This window comes from Pelmatolapia mariae, linkage group LG6 (assembly GCF_036321145.2).
Source record: "Pelmatolapia mariae isolate MD_Pm_ZW linkage group LG6, Pm_UMD_F_2, whole genome shotgun sequence".
NCBI lineage: Eukaryota > Metazoa > Chordata > Actinopteri > Cichliformes > Cichlidae > Pelmatolapia > Pelmatolapia mariae.
The window spans coordinates 1,302,335-1,317,254 of NC_086232.1; the positions used below are offsets into that span (position 1 = coordinate 1,302,335).

Genomic DNA, 14,920 nt, shown 5'->3' on the forward strand with positions numbered 1-14,920 from the left:
GTGTGGTGTAAATGGCCTCAGCCAGAGCCACAGGCCCTGGGGTGGTGTCCAAAGCCTCAGCCAGCAGCACAGGTCCTGGTGTGGTGTCCATGGTCTCAGCCAGAAGCACAGGCCCTGGTGTAATGTAGACGGCGTCAGCGCAGGCCACAGGCCCTGGTGTAATTTAGATGACCTATGTTAGCAGAATAGGCCTCGGTGTGGTGCGGATGGCCTCACCCGGCAGCACAAGACATTGCTGAAAACAGCCAAAAGGAATGTCGTTAATGTGGCCTCATTAATGGACACCAACACCCTCCTTCTCTGGATCAAAATCAGCTCAGTGACATGAAAAGCAAATTCTTACAGCACCTGGTATTCCCAGGCAGTCTCCCATCCAAGTACTAACCAAGCCCAACCTTGCATAGCTTCCGAGATCAGACGAGATCAGGCTTTAGCAAGGCGGTATGGCCGTAAGCTGCTGGCGTCAGCACAAAGCGTCAATTTATGGTATCAAGTAGTGAGGTGGCCAATACTCGCAGTTACGAACACAAGCCTCCAATTTAACTACAGTGTTAATGGTAACTGCATGCTTGCCTAATACCCTAACCAAAGGACTCATTTTAGCCTTTGATCAGCAACACAGGCCCTGGTGTGGTGTAAATGGCCTCAGCCAGAGCCACAGGACCTGGTGTGGTGTAGTTGGCCTCAGCCAGCATCAAAGGCCCGGGGGTGGTGTACATGGCCTCAGCCAGAGCCACAGGCACTGGTGTGGTGTCCATAGCCTCAGCCAACAGCACAGGCCCTGTTGTGGTGTCCATGGCCTCAGCCAGAAGCACTGGCCCTGGTGTGGTGTAGATGGCCTCAGACAGAGCCACATGCCCTGGTGGGGTGTAGTTGGCCTCAGCCAGCAGCACAGGTCCTGGTGTGGTGTCCATGGCCTCAGCCAGCAGCACAGGCCCTGGTGTGGTGTCCATGGCCTCAGCCAGAAGCACTGGCCCTGGTGTGGTGTAGATGGCCTCAGACAGAGCCACAGGCCCTTGTTTGGTGTAGTTGGCCTCAGCCAGCACCACAGGCCCTGGTGTGGTGTCCATAGCCTCAGCCAGCCGCACAGGCCCTGGTGTGATGAACATTGCCTCATCCAGCAGCACAGTCCTTGGTGTGTTGTAGACGACCTCATCCAGAGCCACAGGCCCTGGTGTGGTGTACATGGCCTCAGACAAAGCCACAGGCCCTGAAGAGGTGTCCATGGCCTCAGCCAGTAGCACAGGTCCTGGTGTGGTGTAGACGGCCTCAGACAGAGCCACAGGCCTTGGTGTGGTGTAGGTGGCCTAAGCTGGCTGCACAGGTCCACATCCGGAAGCACAGGCCCTGTTGTGTTGTAGATTGCCTCAGCCAGAGCCACAGACCTTGGTGTGGTGTTCATGGCCTAAGCCAGAGCTACAGGCCCACAGCAAGCAGCACAGGCCCTGGTGTGGTGTCCATAGCTCAGCCAGCAGCACAGCTCCTGTTGTGGTGTAGTTGGCCTCAGCCAGCAGCACAGGTCCTGGTGTGGTGTCCATCGCCTCAGCCAGAAACACTGGCCCTGGTGTGATGTAGATGGCCTCAGCCAGAGCCACAGGACCTGGTGTGGTGTTCATGACCTCAGCCAGCATCAAAGGCCCGGGGGTGGTGTAAATGGCCTCAGCCAGAGCCACAGGCACTGGTGTGGTGTCCCTAGCCTCAGCCAGCAGCACAGGCCTTGGTGTGGTGTCCCTGGCCTCAGCCAGTAGCACAGGCCCTGGTGTGGTGTAGGTGTCCTAAGCTGGCTGCACAGGTCCACATCCGAAAGCACTGGCCATGTTGTGTTGTAGATTGCCTCAGCCAGAGCCACAGACCTTGGTGTGGTGTTCATGGCCTAAGCCAGAGCTACAGGCCCACAGCAAGCAGCACAGGCCCTGGTGTGGTGTCCATAGCTCAGCCAGCAGCACAGCTCCTGGTGTGGTGTAGTTGGCCTCAGCCAGCAGCACAGGTCCTGGTGTGGTGTCCATCGCCTCAGCCAGAAACACTGGCCCTGGTGTGATGTAGATGGCCTCAGCCAGATCCACAGGACCTGGTGTGGTGTTCATGACCTCAGCCAGCATCAAAGGCTCGGGGGTGGTGTACATGGCCTCAGCCAGAGCCACAGGCACTGGTGTGGTGTCCATAGCCTCAGCCAGTAGCACAGGCCCTGGTGTGGTGTAGGTGGCCTAAGCTGGCCGCACAGAAACACAGCCAGCAGCACAAGCCCTGGTGTGGTGTACATGGCCTCAGCTAGAGGCACAGGCCCTGGTGTGGTGTAGATGATCTCAGCCAGAGACACAGGCCCTTGTGTGGTGTAGTTGGCCTCAGCCAGCAGCACAGGCCCTGGGGTGATAAACATGGCCTCATCCAGTAGTACAGCCCTTGGTGTGTTGTAGACGGCCTCATCCAGAGCCACAGGCCGTGTGTGGTGTACATGGCCTCAGCCAGATCCAAAGGCTCTGGGGTGGTGTCCATAGCCTCAGCCAGCAGCACAGGTCCTGGTGTGGTGTCCATGGCCTCAGCCAGTAGCACAGGCCCTGGTGTGGTGTAGGTGGCCTAAGCTGGCTGCACAGGTCCACAGCCAGCAGCACAGGCCCTGGTGTGGTGTACATGGCCTCAGCTAGAGGCACAGGCCCTGGTGTGGTGTAGATGGTCTCAGCCAGAGACACAGGCCCTTGGTGTGTTGTAGATGGCCTCATCAGGAGCCACAGGCCCTGTTGTGGTGTAGGTTGCCTCAGTCAGCACCACAGGCCCTGTGTGGTGTGCATGGCCTCAGCCAGTAGCACAGGCCCTGGTGTGATGTAGACTGCTTCAGCCAGAGCCACAGGCCATGGTGTGGTGTAGGTGGCCTAAGCTGGCTGCACAGGTCCACAGCCAGCAGTACAGGCCCTGGTGTGGTGTCCATGGCCTCAACCAGATGCACTGGCCGTGGTGTGGTGTAGCTGGCCTCAGCCAGAGCCACAGGCCCTGGTGTGGTGTTCATGGCCTCAGCCAGAGCCAAATGCCCTGGTGTGGTGTCCATAGCTTCAGCCAGCAGCACAGGTCTTGGTGTGGTGTCCATGGCCTCAGCCAGTAGCACAGGCCCTGGTGTGATGTAGACGGCCTCAGCCAGAGCCACAGGCCCTGGTGTGGTGTAGGTGGCCTAAGCTGGCTGCACAGGTCCACAGCCAGAAGCACAGGCCCTGGCGTGGTGTAGGTGGCCTAACCTGGCTGCACAGGTCCACAACCAGAAGCACAGGACCTGGTGTGATGTAGACGGCTTCAGCCAGAGCCACAGGCCCTGGTGTGGTGTAGGTGGCCTAACCTGGCTGCAGAGGTCCACAGCCAGAAGCACAGGCCCTGGTGTGGTGAAGGTGGCCTAAGCTGGCTGCACAGGTCCACAGCCAGAAGCACAGGCCCTGTGTGGTGTAAATGGCCTCAGCCAGAGCCACAGGCCCTGGGGTGGTGTCCAAAGCCTCAGCCAGCAGCACAGGTCCTGGTGTGGTGTCCATGGTCTCAGCCAGAAGCACAGGCCCTGGTGTAATGTAGACGGCGTCAGCGCAGGCCACAGGCCCTGGTGTAATTTAGATGACCTATGTTAGCAGAATAGGCCTCGGTGTGGTGCGGATGGCCTCACCCGGCAGCACAAGACATTGCTGAAAACAGCCAAAAGGAATGTCGTTAATGTGGCCTCATTAATGGACACCAACACCCTCCTTCTCTGGATCAAAATCAGCTCAGTGACATGAAAAGCAAATTCTTACAGCACCTGGTATTCCCAGGCAGTCTCCCATCCAAGTACTAACCAAGCCCAACCTTGCATAGCTTCCGAGATCAGGCTTTGGCAAGGCGGTATGGCCGTAAGCTGCTGGCGTCAGCACAAAGCGTCAATTTATGGTATCAAGTAGTGAGGTGGCCAATACTCGCAGTTACGAACACAAGCCTCCAATTTAACTACAGTGTTAATGGTAACTGCATGCTTGCCTAATACCCTAACCAAAGGACTCATTTTAGCCTTTGATCAGCAACACAGGCCCTGGTGTGGTGTAAATGGCCTCAGCCAGAGCCACAGGACCTGGTGTGGTGTAGTTGGCCTCAGCCAGCATCAAAGGCCCGGGGGTGGTGTACATGGCCTCAGCCAGAGCCACAGGCACTGGTGTGGTGTCCATAGCCTCAGCCAACAGCACAGGCCCTGTTGTGGTGTCCATGGCCTCAGCCAGAAGCACTGGCCCTGGTGTGGTGTAGATGGCCTCAGACAGAGCCACATGCCCTGGTGGGGTGTAGTTGGCCTCAGCCAGCAGCACAGGTCCTGGTGTGGTGTCCATGGCCTCAGCTGGCAGCACAGTCCCTGGTGTGGTGTCCATGGCCTCAGCCAGAAGCACTGGCCCTGGTGTGGTGTAGCTGGCCTAAGACAGAGCCACAGGCCCTGGTGTGGTGTTCATGGCCTCAGCCAGAGCCAAATGCCCTGGTGTGGTGTCCATAGCTTCAGCCAGCAGCACAGGTCTTGGTGTGGTGTCCATGGCCTCAGCCAGTAGCACAGGCCCTGGTTTGATGTAGACGGCCTCAGCCAGAGCCACAGGCCCTGGTGTGGTGTAGGTGGCCTAAGCTGGCTGCACAGGTCCACAACCAGAAGCACAGGCCCTGGCGTGGTGTAGGTGGCCTAACCTGGCTGCACAGGTCCACAACCAGAAGCACAGGACCTGGTGTGATGTAGACGGCTTCAGCCAGAGCCACAGGCCCTGGTGTGGTGTAGGTGGCCTAACCTGGCTGCACAGGTCCACAGCCAGAAGCACAGGCCCTGGTGTGGTGTAGGTGGCCTAAGCTGGCTGCACAGGTCCACAGCCAGAAGCACAGGCCCTGGTGTGGTGTCCATGGCCTCAGCCAGAAGCACTGGCCCTGGTGTGGTGTAGATGGCCTCAGACAGAGCCACAGGCCCTTGTTTGGTGTAGTTGGCCTCAGCCAGCACCACAGGCCCTGGTGTGGTGTCCATAGCCTCAGCCAGCCGCACAGGCCCTGGTGTGATGAACATTGCCTAATCCAGCAGCACAGTCCTTGGTGTGTTGTAGACGAACTCATCCAGAGCCACAGGCCCTGGTGTGCTGTACATGGCCTCAGACAAAGCCACAGGCCCTGAAGAGGTGTCCATGGCCTCAGACAAAGCCACAGGCCCTGAAGAGGTGTCCATGGCCTCAGCCAGTAGCACAGGTCCTGGTGTGGTGTAGACGGCCTCAGACAGAGCCACAGGCCTTGGTGTGGTGTAGGTGTCCTAAGCTGGCTGCACAGGTCCACATCCGGAAGCACTGGCCATGTTGTGTTGTAGATTGCCTCAGCCAGAGCCACAGACCTTGGTGTGGTGTTCATGGCCTAAGCCAGAGCTACAGGCCCACAGCAAGCAGCACAGGCCCTGGTGTGGTGTCCATAGCTCAGCCAGCAGCACAGCTCCTGGTGTGGTGTAGTTGGCCTCAGCCAGCAGCACAGGTCCTGGTGTGGTGTCCATCGCCTCAGCCAGAAACACTGGCCCTGGTGTGATGTAGATGGCCTCAGCCAGAGCCACAGGACCTGGTGTGGTGTTCATGACCTCAGCCAGCATCAAAGGCTCGGGGGTGGTGTACATGGCCTCAGCCAGAGCCACAGGCACTGGTGTGGTGTCCATAGCCTCAGCCAGTAGCACAGGCCCTGGTGTGGTGTAGGTGGCCTAAGCTGGCCGCACAGGTCCACAGCCAGCAGCACAAGCCCTGGTGTGGTGTACATGGCCTCAGCTAGAGGCACAGGCCCTGGTGTGGTGTAGATGATCTCAGCCAGAGACACAGGCCCTTGGTGTGGTGTAGTTGGCCTCAGCCAGCAGCACAGGCCCTGGGGTGATAAACATGGCCTCATCCAGTAGTACAGCCCTTGGTGTGTTGTAGACGGCCTCATCCAGAGCCACAGGCCGTGTGTGGTGTACATGGCCTCAGCCAGATCCAAAGGCTCTGGGGTGGTGTCCATAGCCTCAGCCAGCAGCACAGGTCCTGGTGTGGTGTCCATGGCCTCAGCCAGTAGCACAGGCCCTGGTGTGGTGTAGGTGGCCTAAGCTGGCTGCACAGGTCCACAGCCAGCAGCACAGGCCCTGGTGTGGTGTACATGGCCTCAGCTAGAGGCACAGGCCCTGGTGTGGTGTAGATGGTCTCAGCCAGAGACACAGGCCCTTGGTGTGTTGTAGATGGCCTCATCAGGAGCCACAGGCCCTGTTGTGGTGTAGGTTGCCTCAGTCAGCACCACAGGCCCTGTGTGGTGTGCATGGCCTCAGCCAGTAGCACAGGCCCTGGTGTGATGTAGACTGCTTCAGCCAGAGCCACAGGCCATGGTGTGGTGTAGGTGGCCTAAGCTGGCTGCACAGGTCCACAGCCAGCAGTACAGGCCCTGGTGTGGTGTCCATGGCCTCAACCAGATGCACTGGCCGTGGTGTGGTGTAGCTGGCCTCAGCCAGAGCCACAGGCCCTGGTGTGGTGTTCATGGCCTCAGCCAGAGCCAAATGCCCTGGTGTGGTGTCCATAGCTTCAGCCAGCAGCACAGGTCTTGGTGTGGTGTCCATGGCCTCAGCCAGTAGCACAGGCCCTGGTGTGATGTAGACGGCCTCAGCCAGAGCCACAGGCCCTGGTGTGGTGTAGGTGGCCTAAGCTGGCTGCACAGGTCCACAGCCAGAAGCACAGGCCCTGGCGTGGTGTAGGTGGCCTAACCTGGCTGCACAGGTCCACAACCAGAAGCACAGGACCTGGTGTGATGTAGACGGCTTCAGCCAGAGCCACAGGCCCTGGTGTGGTGTAGGTGGCCTAACCTGGCTGCACAGGTCCACAGCCAGAAGCACAGGCCCTGGTGTGGTGAAGGTGGCCTAAGCTGGCTGCACAGGTCCACAGCCAGAAGCACAGGCCCTGTGTGGTGTAAATGGCCTCAGCCAGAGCCACAGGCCATGGGGTGGTGTCCAAAGCCTCAGCCAGCAGCACAGGTCCTGGTGTGGTGTAAATGGCCTCAGCCAGAGCCACAGGCCATGGGGTGGTGTCCATGGCCTCAGCCAGATGCACTGGCCGTGGTGTGGTGTAGCTGGCCTCAGCCAGAGCCACAGGCCCTGGTGTGGTGTTCATGGCCTCAGCCAGAGCCAAATGCCCTGGTGTGGTGTCCATAGCTTCAGCCAGCAGCACAGGTCTTGGTGTGGTGTCCATGGCCTCAGCCAGTAGCACAGGCCCTGGTGTGATGTAGACGGCCTCAGCCAGAGCCACAGGCCCTGGTGTGGTGTAGGTGGCCTAAGCTGGCTGCACAGGTCCACAACCAGAAGCACAGGCCCTGGCGTGGTGTAGGTGGCCTAACCTGGCTGCACAGGTCCACAACCAGAAGCACAGGACCTGGTGTGATGTAGACGGCTTCAGCCAGAGCCACAGGCCCTGGTGTGGTGTAGGTGGCCTAAGCTGGCTGCACAGGTCCACAGCCAGAAGCACAGGCCCTGTGTGGTGTAAATGGCCTCAGCCAGAGCCACAGGCCCTGGGGTGGTGTCCAAAGCCTCAGCCAGCAGCACAGGTCCTGGTGTGGTGTCCATGGTCTCAGCCAGAAGCACAGGCCCTGGTGTAATGTAGACGGCGTCAGCGCAGGCCACAGGCCCTGGTGTAATTTAGATGACCTATGTTAGCAGAATAGGCCTCGGTGTGGTGCGGATGGCCTCACCCGGCAGCACAAGACATTGCTGAAAACAGCCAAAAGGAATGTCGTTAATGTGGCCTCATTAATGGACACCAACACCCTCCTTCTCTGGATCAAAATCAGCTCAGTGACATGAAAAGCAAATTCTTACAGCACCTGGTATTCCCAGGCAGTCTCCCATCCAAGTACTAACCAAGCCCAACCTTGCATAGCTTCCGAGATCAGACGAGATCAGGCTTTGGCAAGGCGGTATGGCCGTAAGCTGCTGGCGTCAGCACAAAGCGTCAATTTATGGTATCAAGTAGTGAGGTGGCCAATACTCGCAGTTACGAACACAAGCCTCCAATTTAACTACAGTGTTAATGGTAACTGCATGCTTGCCTAATACCCTAACCAAAGGACTCATTTTAGCCTTTGATCAGCAACACAGGCCCTGGTGTGGTGTAAATGGCCTCAGCCAGAGCCACAGGACCTGGTGTGGTGTAGTTGGCCTCAGCCAGCATCAAAGGCCCGGGGGTGGTGTACATGGCCTCAGCCAGAGCCACAGGCACTGGTGTGGTGTCCATAGCCTCAGCCAACAGCACAGGCCCTGTTGTGGTGTCCATGGCCTCAGCCAGAAGCACTGGCCCTGGTGTGGTGTAGATGGCCTCAGACAGAGCCACATGCCCTGGTGGGGTGTAGTTGGCCTCAGCCAGCAGCACAGGTCCTGGTGTGGTGTCCATAACCTCAGCTAGCAGCACAGGCCCTGGTGTGGTGTCCATGGCCTCAGCCAGAAGCACTGGCCCTGTTGTGGTGTAGCTGGCCTCAGACAGAGCCACAGGCCCTGGTGTGGTGTTCATGGCCTCAGCCAGAGCCAAATGCCCTGGTGTGGTGTCCATAGCTTCAGCCAGCAGCACAGGTCTTCGTGTGGTGTCCATGGCCTCAGCCAGTAGCACAGGCCCTGGTTTGATGTAGACGGCCTCAGCCAGAGCCACAGGCCCTGGTGTGGTGTAGGTGGCCTAAGCTGGCTGCACAGGTCCACAACCAGAAGCACAGGCCCTGGCGTGGTGTAGGTGGCCTAACCTGGCTGCACAGGTCCACAACCAGAAGCACAGGACCTGGTGTGATGTAGACGGCTTCAGCCAGAGCCACAGGCCCTGGTGTGGTGTAGGTGGCCTAACCTGGCTGCACAGGTCCACAGCCAGAAGCACAGGCCCTGGTGTGGTGTAGGTGGCCTAAGCTGGCTGCACAGGTCCACAGCCAGAAGCACAGGCCCTGGTGTGGTGTCCATGGCCTCAGCCAGAAGCACTGGCCCTGGTGTGGTGTAGATGGCCTCAGACAGAGCCACAGGCCCTTGTTTGGTGTAGTTGGCCTCAGCCAGCACCACAGGCCCTGGTGTGGTGTCCATAGCCTCAGCCAGCCGCACAGGCCCTGGTGTGATGAACATTGCCTAATCCAGCAGCACAGTCCTTGGTGTGTTGTAGACGAACTCATCCAGAGCCACAGGCCCTGGTGTGCTGTACATGGCCTCAGACAAAGCCACAGGCCCTGAAGAGGTGTCCATGGCCTCAGACAAAGCCACAGGCCCTGAAGAGGTGTCCATGGCCTCAGCCAGTAGGACAGGTCCTGGTGTGGTGTAGACGGCCTCAGACAGAGCCACAGGCCTTGGTGTGGTGTAGGTGTCCTAAGCTGGCTGCACAGGTCCACATCCGGAAGCACTGGCCATGTTGTGTTGTAGATTGCCTCAGCCAGAGCCACAGACTTTGGTGTGGTGTTCATGGCCTAAGCCAGAGCTACAGGCCCACAGCAAGCAGCACAGGCCCTGGTGTGGTGTCCATAGCTCAGCCAGCAGCACAGCTCCTGGTGTGGTGTAGTTGGCCTCAGCCAGCAGCACAGGTCCTGGTGTGGTGTCCATCGCCTCAGCCAGAAACACTGGCCCTGGTGTGATGTAGATGGCCTCAGCCAGAGCCACAGGACCTGGTGTGGTGTTCATGACCTCAGCCAGCATCAAAGGCTCGGGGGTGGTGTACATGGCCTCAGCCAGAGCCACAGGCACTGGTGTGGTGTCCATAGCCTCAGCCAGTAGCACAGGCCCTGGTGTGGTGTAGGTGGCCTAAGCTGGCCGCACAGGTCCACAGCCAGCAGCACAAGCCCTGGTGTGGTGTACATGGCCTCAGCTAGAGGCACAGGCCCTGGTGTGGTGTAGATGATCTCAGCCAGAGACACAGGCCCTTGTGTGGTGTAGTTGGCCTCAGCCAGCAGCACAGGCCCTGGGGTGATAAACATGGCCTCATCCAGTAGTACAGCCCTTGGTGTGTTGTAGACGGCCTCATCCAGAGCCACAGGCCGTGTGTGGTGTACATGGCCTCAGCCAGATCCAAAGGCTCTGGGGTGGTGTCCATAGCCTCAGCCAGCAGCACAGGTCCTGGTGTGGTGTCCATGGCCTCAGCCAGTAGCACAGGCCCTGGTGTGGTGTAGGTGGCCTAAGCTGGCTGCACAGGTCCACAGCCAGCAGCACAGGCCCTGGTGTGGTGTACATGGCCTCAGCTAGAGGCACAGGCCCTGGTGTGGTGTAGATGGTCTCAGCCAGAGACACAGGCCCTTGGTGTGTTGTAGATGGCCTCATCAGGAGCCACAGGCCCTGTTGTGGTGTAGGTTGCCTCAGTCAGCACCACAGGCCCTGTGTGGTGTGCATGGCCTCAGCCAGTAGCACAGGCCCTGGTGTGATGTAGACTGCTTCAGCCAGAGCCACAGGCCATGGTGTGGTGTAGGTGGCCTAAGCTGGCTGCACAGGTCCACAGCCAGCAGTACAGGCCCTGGTGTGGTGTCCATGGCCTCAACCAGATGCACTGGCCGTGGTGTGGTGTAGCTGGCCTCAGCCAGAGCCACAGGCCCTGGTGTGGTGTTCATGGCCTCAGCCAGAGCCAAATGCCCTGGTGTGGTGTCCATAGCTTCAGCCAGCAGCACAGGTCTTGGTGTGGTGTCCATGGCCTCAGCCAGTAGCACAGGCCCTGGTGTGATGTAGACGGCCTCAGCCAGAGCCACAGGCCCTGGTGTGGTGTAGGTGGCCTAAGCTGGCTGCACAGGTCCACAGCCAGAAGCACAGGCCCTGGCGTGGTGTAGGTGGCCTAACCTGGCTGCACAGGTCCACAACCAGAAGCACAGGACCTGGTGTGATGTAGACGGCTTCAGCCAGAGCCACAGGCCCTGGTGTGGTGTAGGTGGCCTAACCTGGCTGCACAGGTCCACAGCCAGAAGCACAGGCCCTGGTGTGGTGAAGGTGGCCTAAGCTGGCTACACAGGTCCACAGCCAGAAGCACAGGCCCTGTGTGGTGTAAATGGCCTCAGCCAGAGCCACAGGCCATGGGGTGGTGTCCAAAGCCTCAGCCAGCAGCACAGGTCCTGGTGTGGTTTAAATGGCCTCAGCCAGAGCCACAGGCCATGGGGTGGTGTCCATGGCCTCAGCCAGATGCACTGGCCGTGGTGTGGTGTAGCTGGCCTCAGCCAGAGCCACAGGCCCTGGTGTGGTGTTCATGGCCTCAGCCAGAGCCAAATGCCCTGGTGTGGTGTCCATAGCTTCAGCCAGCAGCACAGGTCTTGGTGTGGTGTCCATGGCCTCAGCCAGTAGCACAGGCCCTGGTGTGATGTAGACGGCCTCAGCCAGAGCCACAGGCCCTGGTGTGGTGTAGGTGGCCTAAGCTGGCTGCACAGGTCCACAACCAGAAGCACAGGCCCTGGCGTGGTGTAGGTGGCCTAACCTGGCTGCACAGGTCCACAACCAGAAGCACAGGACCTGGTGTGATGTAGACGGCTTCAGCCAGAGCCACAGGCCCTGGTGTGGTGTAGGTGGCCTAAGCTGGCTGCACAGGTCCACAGCCAGAAGCACAGGCCCTGTGTGGTGTAAATGGCCTCAGCCAGAGCCACAGGCCCTGGGGTGGTGTCCAAAGCCTCAGCCAGCAGCACAGGTCCTGGTGTGGTGTCCATGGTCTCAGCCAGAAGCACAGGCCCTGGTGTAATGTAGACGGCGTCAGCGCAGGCCACAGGCCCTGGTGTAATTTAGATGACCTATGTTAGCAGAATAGGCCTCGGTGTGGTGCGGATGGCCTCACCCGGCAGCACAAGACATTGCTGAAAACAGCCAAAAGGAATGTCGTTAATGTGGCCTCATTAATGGACACCAACACCCTCCTTCTCTGGATCAAAATCAGCTCAGTGACATGAAAAGCAAATTCTTACAGCACCTGGTATTCCCAGGCAGTCTCCCATCCAAGTACTAACCAAGCCCAACCTTGCATAGCTTCCGAGATCAGACGAGATCAGGCTTTGGCATGGCGGTATGGGCGTAAGCTGCTGGCGTCAGCACAAAGCGTCAATTTATGGTATCAAGTAGTGAGGTGGCCAATACTCGCAGTTACGAACACAAGCCTCCAATTTAACTACAGTGTTAATGGTAACTGCATGCTTGCCTAATACCCTAACCAAAGGACTCATTTTAGCCTTTGATCAGCAACACAGGCCCTGGTGTGGTGTAAATGGCCTCAGCCAGAGCCACAGGACCTGGTGTGGTGTAGTTGGCCTCAGCCAGCATCAAAGGCCCGGGGGTGGTGTACATGGCCTCAGCCAGAGCCACAGGCACTGGTGTGGTGTCCATAGCCTCAGCCAACAGCACAGGCCCTGTTGTGGTGTCCATGGCCTCAGCCAGAAGCACTGGCCCTGGTGTGGTGTAGATGGCCTCAGACAGAGCCACATGCCCTGGTGGGGTGTAGTTGGCCTCAGCCAGCAGCACAGGTCCTGGTGTGGTGTCCATGGCCTCAGCCAGCAGCACAGGCCCTGGTGTGGTGTCCATGGCCTCAGCCAGAAGCACTGGCCCTGGTGTGGTGTAGATGGCCTCAGACAGAGCCACAGGCCCTTGTTTGGTGTAGTTGGCCTCAGCCAGCACCACAGGCCCTGGTGTGGTGTCCATAGCCTCAGCCAGCCGCACAGGCCCTGGTGTGATGAACATTGCCTCATCCAGCAGCACAGTCCTTGGTGTGTTGTAGACGACCTCATCCAGAGCCACAGGCCCTGGTGTGGTGTACATGGCCTCAGACAAAGCCACAGGCCCTGAAGAGGTGTCCATGGCCTCAGCCAGTAGCACAGGTCCTGGTGTGGTGTAGACGGCCTCAGACAGAGCCACAGGCCTTGGTGTGGTGTAGGTGGCCTAAGCTGGCTGCACAGGTCCACATCCGGAAGCACAGGCCCTGTTGTGTTGTAGATTGCCTCAGCCAGAGCCACAGACCTTGGTGTGGTGTTCATGGCCTAAGCCAGAGCTACAGGCCCACAGCAAGCAGCACAGGCCCTGGTGTGGTGTCCATAGCTCAGCCAGCAGCACAGCTCCTGTTGTGGTGTAGTTGGCCTCAGCCAGCAGCACAGGTCCTGGTGTGGTGTCCATCGCCTCAGCCAGAAACACTGGCCCTGGTGTGATGTAGATGGCCTCAGCCAGAGCCACAGGACCTGGTGTGGTGTTCATGACCTCAGCCAGCATCAAAGGCCCGGGGGTGGTGTAAATGGCCTCAGCCAGAGCCACAGGCACTGGTGTGGTGTCCCTAGCCTCAGCCAGCAGCACAGGCCTTGGTGTGGTGTCCCTGGCCTCAGCCAGTAGCACAGGCCCTGGTGTGGTGTAGGTGGCCTAAGCTGGCTGCACATGTCCACAGCCAGCAGCACAAGCCCTGGTGTGGTGTACATGGCCTCAGCTAGAGGCACAGGCCCTGGTGTGGTGTAGATGATCTCAGCCAGAGACAAAGGCCCTTGTGTGGTGTAGTTGGCCTCAGCCAGCAGCACAGGCCCTGGGGTGATAAACATGGCCTCATCCAGTAGTACAGCCCTTGGTGTGTTGTAGACGGCCTCATCCAGAGCCACAGGCCGTGTGTGGTATACATGGCCTCAGCCAGATCCAAAGGCTCTGGGGTGGTGTCCATAGCCTCAGCCAGCAGCACAGGTCCTGGTGTGGTGTCCATGGCCTCAGCCAGTAGCACAGGCCCTGGTGTGGTGTAGGTGGCCTAAGCTGGCTGCACAGGTCCACAGCCAGCAGCACAGGCCCTGGTGTGGTGTACATGGCCTCAGCTAGAGGCACAGGCCCTTGGTGTGTTGTAGATGGCCTCATCAGGAGCCACAGGCCCTGTTGTGGTGTAGGTTGCCTCAGTCAGCACCACAGGCCCTGTGTGGTGTGCATGGCCTCAGCCAGTAGCACAGGCCCTGGTGTGATGTAGACTGCTTCAGCCAGAGCCACAGGCCATGGTGTGGTGTAGGTGGCCTAAGCTGGCTGCACAGGTCCACAGCCAGCAGTACAGGCCCTGGTGTGGTGTCCATGGCCTCAGCCAGATGCACTGGCCGTGGTGTGGTGTAGCTGGCCTCAGCCAGAGCCACAGGCCCTGGTGTGGTGTTCATGGCCTCAGCCAGAGCCAAATGCCCTGGTGTGGTGTCCATAGCTTCAGCCAGCAGCACAGGTCTTGGTGTGGTGTCCATGGCCTCAGCCAGTAGCACAGACCCTGGTGTGATGTAGACGGCCTCAGCCAGAGCCACAGGCCCTGGTGTGGTGTAGGTGGCCTAAGCTGGCTGCACAGGTCCACAGCCAGAAGCACAGGCCCTGGCGTGGTGTAGGTGGCCTAACCTGGCTGCACAGGTCCACAACCAGAAGCACAGGACCTGGTGTGATGTAGACGGCTTCAGCCAGAGCCACAGGCCCTGGTGTGGTGTAGGTGGCCTAACCTGGCTGCACAGGTCCACAGCCAGAAGCACAGGCCCTGGTGTGGTGTAGGTGGCCTAAGCTGGCTGCACAGGTCCACAGCCAGAAGCACAGGCCCTGGTGTGGTGTCCATGGCCTCAGCCAGAAGCACTGGCCCTGGTGTGGTGTAGATGGCCTCAGACAGAGCCACAGGCCCTTGTTTGGTGTAGTTGGCCTCAGCCAGCAGCACAGGCCCTGGGGTGATAAACATGGCCTCATCCAGTAGTACAGCCCTTGGTGTGTTGTAGACGGCCTCATCCAGAGCCACAGGCCGTGTGTGGTATACATGGCCTCAGCCAGATCCAAAGGCTCTGGGGTGGTGTCCATAGCCTCAGCCAGCAGCACAGGTCCTGGTGTGGTGTCCATGGCCTCAGCCAGTAGCACAGGCCCTGGTGTGGTGTAGGTGGCCTAAGCTGGCTGCACAGGTCCACAGCCAGCAGCACAGGCCCTGGTGTGGTGTACATGGCCTCAGCTAGAGGCACAGGCCCTTGGTGTGTTGTAGATGGCCTCATC

The 14,920-nt window shown here is 59.3% G+C and overlaps 4 pseudogenes; all 4 read right to left on the minus strand.

The window, feature by feature from the left end:
• Nucleotides 1-336: 336 nt before the first annotated feature.
• Nucleotides 337-455, minus strand: LOC134629923 (5S ribosomal RNA; annotated as a pseudogene).
• Nucleotides 456-3,754: 3,299 nt separating this feature from the next.
• On the minus strand, nt 3,755-3,863 carry LOC134630049 (5S ribosomal RNA; annotated as a pseudogene).
• A 3,946-nt stretch (nt 3,864-7,809) lies between these two features.
• On the minus strand, nt 7,810-7,928 carry LOC134629980 (5S ribosomal RNA; annotated as a pseudogene).
• A 3,945-nt stretch (nt 7,929-11,873) lies between these two features.
• Nucleotides 11,874-11,992, minus strand: LOC134630042 (5S ribosomal RNA; annotated as a pseudogene).
• Nucleotides 11,993-14,920: the final 2,928 nt, after the last annotated feature.